General features: G+C 39.3%; 1 pseudogene across 1 annotated transcript; it reads right to left on the reverse strand.

Moving 5' to 3' along the window:
• Positions 1–5,771: 5,771 nt before the first annotated feature.
• LOC311580667 (ferritin light chain-like) lies at positions 5,772–6,276 on the reverse strand (annotated as a pseudogene). Its single transcript has one exon. The product of its transcript is annotated as a ferritin light chain-like (transcript).
• Positions 6,277–7,597: the final 1,321 nt, after the last annotated feature.

Genomic DNA, 7,597 nt, shown 5'->3' on the forward strand with positions numbered 1-7,597 from the left:
CGTACCAACCCACCCTGACACATCAAACTGCAGAGGCCAGGCAAGGCAGCCCAGCTAGGGGAAAAGGATCCAAATGCAGGCCACAGAATCAGAGACAACTCTACAGTAAAGGAACTGGGAATCTTTGGAGGACTCTTTCATGGCTGGCATAGACAAAAACACAAGCATATTCTTGGAGCATCTTATAATACCAGAACTTAAGAAAGTGCTTAAAACGTGTAGATACGGCTGAAGGGTACAGGAGCCAAGCTGAAAAAAGTTCCAGTGGCCAATGCTGAGGGAACTTTAGCAATAAAGTAAGTAAAATTAAAATTAATATTCACAAGAGTGTAAAATGTCAATGACTGCATTGTTGGGAGAAATTAAAAATATAATCAACAGAATTCCAACTGTTCTATGTATAAGTAATGAGTAATATAAGAACGCTCTTAGGACAACATATTGGCACAGGCATAATCTACAAACACATGAAAGGAGGCGTGGAAGCCAAGAAGTAACAGGGTGTAGGAAGAGTCTCGTATATTTTCTTCCCTGAAATATTTAGTAATTAAAGGAGATAAAGGCGAGACCGAGCCAATGCCGCCTTTACTAAATGATTGAAGTAAGCATCTCCAAAAATCATAATTGGAATCAGTGTCTGTGCCTATTGATAAGAGTTTGTGAGGAGAGAGAGCTGTGCTTTTCACTATTACACAAGTTCATAAGAAATTATGTGAATCAATTAGATAAACCTCAAATGAAAATAAAAGTGTGCAAAGTAATGAAAGACTCTACCAACTAAGCTGCATCCCGGGACCCCAAGGTATTTTCTGAAAATTTGTCAGTGATCTTATAGTCCTGCAACCCTTTTGCTGACATCTCATGGTTTTACTCTTTTCCCATGGTGTAGTGGTTGAGGACTTATCTCTATATGCAGGTATTAAAATCAGAGTCACCGTCTCTAGAGACCAGATGATGAGCTTGTCTGCCCTAGGAGGAAGGAAGGTCTTGCAGGCAGTAGTAGTAGTACTAGTAATAGAAATGGCAGCTAATATTTCTGAAACCTTCCCTATATACAGGGCATTTTTATGCTTCCTCTCACTTAGTTCTCTGAATAAGTATATAAAGTATATTTAAGTATCTTCCTTCATGAGATGGGAAACTAAAGATGAAAACATTTTAATGACTTCGCTGAGGTGACCTATATGCAAACGCAGAGGTCATCTGGTTGTGGTTTATCAGATTACTCATCTCATTCATCTGCTTAGAGTCTTCATGAGATCTTATGAAACAGTTGTCCTCGCTCCGTGTCATCCAGTAGTGTGCACACATACTATTGATTTAGATGATAAGATCTAGGCATTCAATCCTGAGATCAACAACTGCTAAGCCACAGAACGTTCTGAGGAAAGCATTATAAATCGTTTTGAAATTAATTTCTGAAGAGTCTCATGTGGTCTCTTGTCTTTTCTATGCACAATGCACTGCGAATGATATAAAATTGTTCCAAAATCAGCTTCTTTTACGCCTTCACTAAGCTTATTTTTACATGAATTACTAAGAAAAAATTGTCTGTTGGGTCATATTTGTGGCCAACTAAACACAGTTGATGGGAACTGGTGCATCTGGATTTGCTCTATGCATTTATTGCCAAGGCTTATCCACATGAAAACTTGCTCAGAGTACAGATTTTCATATTGATGATTATTTTATTTTATTTATCTGAAAGTGGTTTTTTTGTTTTTATTTTTTGCTTTCCTTCATTATGTCCCCCGACCATTTTAACTTGAGATGTTACTTTTAATCATCAAATATCCCCCAGATACACAAGTCTGTCTTTGTAGAATGTTTACTGAAGCTTGTGGGAACAGTTTTTCTTCTCAGTTCAGTGGTTCACATTAGGCCATGACTTCAAAAACCATTGGCTGTGATGACAAAGAGACTGTTTTGTTTTTAATCAATAAATCTCATTTGTGTCTGGATACTTTGTAACATGCAAGTGTGCTACTTGGATGTCTCCGTGGGTGCATATTTAAGATTATTCTAGAGTAGTAAGACACAGCAATGGGAGATGAAGTTCATTCAAAATATATATATGTGTGTGTGTGTTAGATATTTTGTAATATTATGTAATATATTATATAATATAGTCATGGGATATGTATTTATTAATTAATGCATTTATAGTTTCAGCACAAACTGGAACTAGAGAGAAATTTTTCTGCATGTAACATTATTATAACTTACAGAATATGTAAAAAAAACCACAGGAAGTGCATACATGCAGATTTAGCTCAGAAATTACATACATGTAGATTTAGGTACAGTAAGAATACACATATGCAGATTTGCCTGAGGAAGTACATACATGTAGCTTTAGCTCAGAAAGTGTACACATGTAGCTTAGAAAGTACAAACATGTATATTTAGCAGGAGGAAAAAAATTTAGAGACAGATTTTCTGCATCAAGATAGTACTCATCTATCTGCTGCGAAAGGGTGTGTGTGTTCTTAATGTCTTAGAAGTCCACAAATGAAATGGTTAAATGATAAATACTGTTTATATTTACCACTAAGAAAATAAAAAGACAGCACCACATCATTCATGTTATTGCTAATTATTTCTGCCATTTTGGAAGTGTTTGCCCCAGTGAACTCATCAGTACAAAGTTCCTGGGAGTTCGTGGGTGATACATGGAATGTGGTTCCATAGGAAAATGACAATATTTCAATCCTGGAAAAAATTCAAAGAATGTCCAGTTTTTAAATTATTAACCAAATACTTATCAATGCTCAAATATTGGAGAATTATACAAGGCATGGGATTGGCTTTTCCATCACTTTAAATATTTGTTTATAATTATTGTAATCAAGCTTAAATTTAAATATAATCTAAATGGTATATCTTTTAGATTCATTTTAAATTTTATTTTAAAAAATTCTTATGAGTATATATTATCATAAGCAGATATTACCCGTATAATACAGGAGAACCATACTGCAATCCACAGACCTAAGAAAATAAGTAAAAAGGAGGACCCTAGGGAAGATGCTTATTTCTCACTCAGAAGCGGAAACAAAACAGACACTGGAAGCAGTTGACGAGAAGGAACAGGATGGGAGCCTACCATAGATGTCCCCTGAAAGAGTCCACCTAGCAGAGGATTAAAGCAAATGTTGAGACTTATAGCCAAACTTTGAGCAGAAGTCAGACAGTTTTATGGGAGAGTGGCGGAGGGGTGGTGGATAAAAAGACCCAGAGGGAACAGGAGCTCCAAAAGGAGTCCATTAGAGCCAACAAATCTGGGCCCAGGGTGGCCTGTGGAGACTGGTGCACCAACCAAAGACCACGCATGGAGACGACCCAGGTCCCCTGCTCAGGTGTAGACAATAGATAGCTCAGTCTCCATGTGGGTCCCTTAGTAAGAGGATCAAGAGCTTTCTCTCTCATCTACTCTGTTGCCTGGTCTTTGATCATTTCCCCTTATGGGGCAGTTTTGCCAGGCCACAAAGAAGAGGATGGAGGCAGTCCTGATAAGACTTGATAGGCTGGGGACAGTTAGTAGGGGAGCAATGCTCCCCCTTTCTGAGGACTAGGAGGGTGGTAAAGAGAGGGAGGGTGGAGCTAGGAGTAGATAAGGGAGGGAACTATAATTGGGATGTAAAATGAACAAATTAAAAAAATTAATTTAAAATATTTCTCTCTCTCTCTCTCTCTCTCTCTCTCTCTCTCTCTCTCTCTCTCTCTCTCTCTCTGTGTGTGTGTGTGTGTGTGTACATGTGTGTCTGCATCAAGCCAGATGAGAACACTGGAACTTCTGCAACTGGAGTTTACAGGCACTTGTGAACTGGCTGACATGGATGGTAGAAATTGAATTCAGGTCCTCTGTAAGGGCATAAATTGCTCTTAATTGGCAAGGCATTTCTCCAGACATTAGCCTCTTTTACATGGTATTTGAAAGGATCTAAAGAAATTATGGACTTATCATAAGATCAACATAATTGCTGCCACAAAGACTCTTGACTCACAAAGGTGTCATTTGAGAATTGTATCTCGCTTGCTTGCTGTGTGGCTGTATGAGATAACAAGGGCACTCTCTCAGTTGTGAAAGGATCATAATAGCTCCTTACTTTATGTAGTGCATTGATGTAGTAAGATAAAAATAAATAGACACAGCACTTGACATATGAACATTCAGACAGAAGGCAATGCTATATTTTTATCTTTTAAAAAACCCCTTTTAAAGATCATGAGATAGTGTGCACGAAATTACTTCTAACTACATCCCTATTGTAACACCTCAATCTATTTTAGGTGTTAATTCTGTTACCATGCTTGTCAGTAGCTTATGCTAGTACAGTGTATATGGTCCTGATGCCTTCTTTCTTTTCTTTTCTTTTCTTTTCTTTTCTTTCTTTCTTTCTTTTCTGAGATAGGGTTTCTCTGTTACACAGAGCCCCGGTGTTCTGTACTCTGTTTGTAGACCAGGCTGTCCTCTAATTCACCCTGCACAAACGGAGAGACAAACTTGGAATGCTTGGTTTCACCCAGTGATTTCTTTCATTGCATGCTAATTTTCTATAATAACACTTTTCTCATTTTTCTCTTCAGAAAATTCTAATGATGTCCTCTTGGTTAACAGTTTAAATTCAAGCTCTCAAAAACATTATGTCACTTAATTTAATGACATTAAGAAAGGCTTCTCATATTATGACTCTATCATAAATTAGCCAGAAAAACCATGTGGTTGGAACATCAGTTCAAGCACAGTTGTCATTCTTGCTCTGTTCTGCAGGTCATTGTAAAGATGAAGGATCATGGTAAAAACGGACTTCAGAGCTCCCAGACAGTGACGTTTTAGTAAAATCTAGCTTGTTTACATTTATTGTTGTGCTGGGTATTAACACTTTTAGAGACAAATTATACTGGCAATGTTAATTACTTATGGGGAGAAGATAAAATCCTGGGTGAACGTGTACCATTGATAAGGACCCCGATGCCTCAGACTGAAGAGAATGGGCAAAATCTTCCCTAGGTCAGCCTCTGAGAATTGGCGAAACCTTCCATGAACAAGATCAAGGAATTGGCAAAGCTTTCCTCTGGTTCATGTGTGAATGTGGACAGAGTATACAGAAACCATCAACTGCAGTACCGTCCTATGGCGATGAGCTATCTATCTCCTCCTCGTTGTGCTATGCACAATAAATGCACTGTAGCTCCTTGTTGCATAGTAATGCTCCCTCAGAGTGAGCACAGTCTACTAGATCCCGGCTTTTCTGTGCGCATGTCTGTTTGTCTTTACTTCATTCCCTCCTCACTCTAGTTGAGTTTCCCAAACCAAGCCATGCTGGATGCTGCGATTACTGAAAAAACAAACAAACAAACAAAAACTATCGTATTAAGGAGAGATTATTGCTTCTGTGCTGATGTCCCAATGACGGGAAGTCTGAGAGCAGGCTGTGGGTTACCCTAGATCAACAGTGATTATTAACTGCTGTTACTGAAAAGAATTTAAAAAGTCTCATTTGTTCATGATTGCAGATATATAATTAATTTAGAGCAATGTCCCACCAAAGTTAAATTTTTCTTTCTTTTTTCTTTTCTTCCTTCCTTCCTTCCTTTCTTTTTTTTTCTCTTTCAAAAAGCTTTATTTTTACTTGGTCCAAGACTTGGGAGGGGCTCCAGGGCAGTTACAAAGCTGCCTAGTGGCTTGAGAGGTTCATTCTGGTAAAAGTCTTAAGGCTGAGTAGTGCAGAGCAGAGGAGGGAGCCCATGGAAAGCGAGGAGGCCCCTTAGTCATGTTTTAGAGTGAGATGCTCAAAGAGATACTCGCCCAGATTTGACTGTGGCCCAGCTGGGCTACAGAAGCTTGTCACATGGCTGCCCATCTTCTTGATGTGCTTCACCTCCTCATCCAGGAAGTGATTTTCCAAGGAATCAAAGAGATGAATATCTGTGTGACAGAACCCAGGAAATGAAGATCTAAGAGGGCCTGGTTTAAGTTCTCCAGAGCCAAGGCAGCTTCCATGGCCTCCTGGGTTTTACCTCTCTCATCTTGAGATGGCCTCTGTACTTCCGGAAGAGTGCTCCCCCTCTATCATTCTGCAGTTTGAGGAGATGCTGGGTACCTTCGAACTTCTCCTTAGCCATTTCTTAGAAAAAGTAGCCTACACCCTCTTGATCAAAATAGTAGCCCAAAAAGAGGTAGGTGTAGGAGGCATGTAGGTGCAAGTTGACCAGGCAGTTCACAGCAGGTTCCATTTTGGTGGATTAATTCTGACAAATATGGGAGGTCATAGCTGATCCGCAGTATGAAGCTAATCGCAAAGAGAAGGCGCTGTTTTGTCCTGGGAGCCGAGAGCAGCGAGGAGATGGTCCTGGAGACTGCAACTGAAGAGACTGTAAGGTGGATGGAAGCTAAAAAAGAGTGACTCCCCAGCCCCTAACAGTGTTGAAGCAAGACACAGATCCATGGGGCCTCTAAGGCGTTGCTCTCCCAAAGTTAAATTTCTAGTCTCCCAAACGTTATGATTACATCAAATAAACACCCCCTAGTTCCATGAGAAATAGACATTTCCTAAGTCTTGAGCTAGCAAGAGCTTATAATGTGATTATGCGTTCCATAGCATCCCATGAAGAGTAGTAGTGCCAGAAGCCCCGTCAAGTCAGTGTATATAAGAGTTTCTAAAACTGTGTAGCACGGATTTAAATGTAAATTCACGTACATCTTCATGTCATTTAAAGCACACAATTATTGTTTATAACATAATACAATGTGAATGCTACATAATCAGGAATAGTATCTTTTTAGGGATTGATGGTCTGATGTATATTCACAATACTGATACAATTATGTTTTTCAGATACTCTGTATCTGCAGCAGATTGTGTCTATTGATGGGGAATCCATTGACATGGGGTGGGGCAACAATGTCTATAAAGAGGCAGAGAAAGAGTATACAGTGACATGTTTCTTACAGAAAGTGTCATTGAAATGACTAAGCTAATACCATTGGGACTGACTCCATTGTTTGACTCCTGAGACACATCCTAGCCTTCTACTCACAATAGCCACATGTTCCTTGGCAACACATTTGAGATTTCTATGACCATGACCCTGGTCCAGATGTATTAACCAAAACTAAGCATAAGCTAAAATAACCTAAACGTTCTAAATAAAAATTAATTGTCATGTTAAGTCTGATTACTGTGTCTTTCCAAAAACAAGTGTTACAAGGTTAGTCTGACTCTCATCGAACATTGCTATAATTGTAGCTTTTGCCTTTAGAAAATTGTACTCCTTAGCTTTGGCACCGAGAGACTCTAAGGCATGAACTGTTTGTTCTTGGTCACTAACCAAATGTAAAGGGCTCATGTACTTTTAATTGGCGTAATGACTATAGCCGTCTGTATCTGTCTCATGTGACCATTTCATTTTTTGGAGGCCCCAGTGAGGTTACCTGACTCAGCCTCACTCTCAACCTTCCCGTCCAGTGGGAGGTTGTAAGAAAGGTGTCCTCTGAAAATGTTCCAGGGCCCTGTGCTTCCTCCTGATCCTGAAGAGCTTTGGAATGACTGTTGTGTTCCTGGACACCAAAGTGGAGCAAGTAGTATGTCCC

Source organism: Acomys minous (genome assembly GCF_964271855.1).
Source record: "Acomys minous genome assembly, chromosome: 13".
In the NCBI taxonomy this organism is placed as follows: domain Eukaryota; kingdom Metazoa; phylum Chordata; class Mammalia; order Rodentia; family Muridae; genus Acomys; species Acomys minous.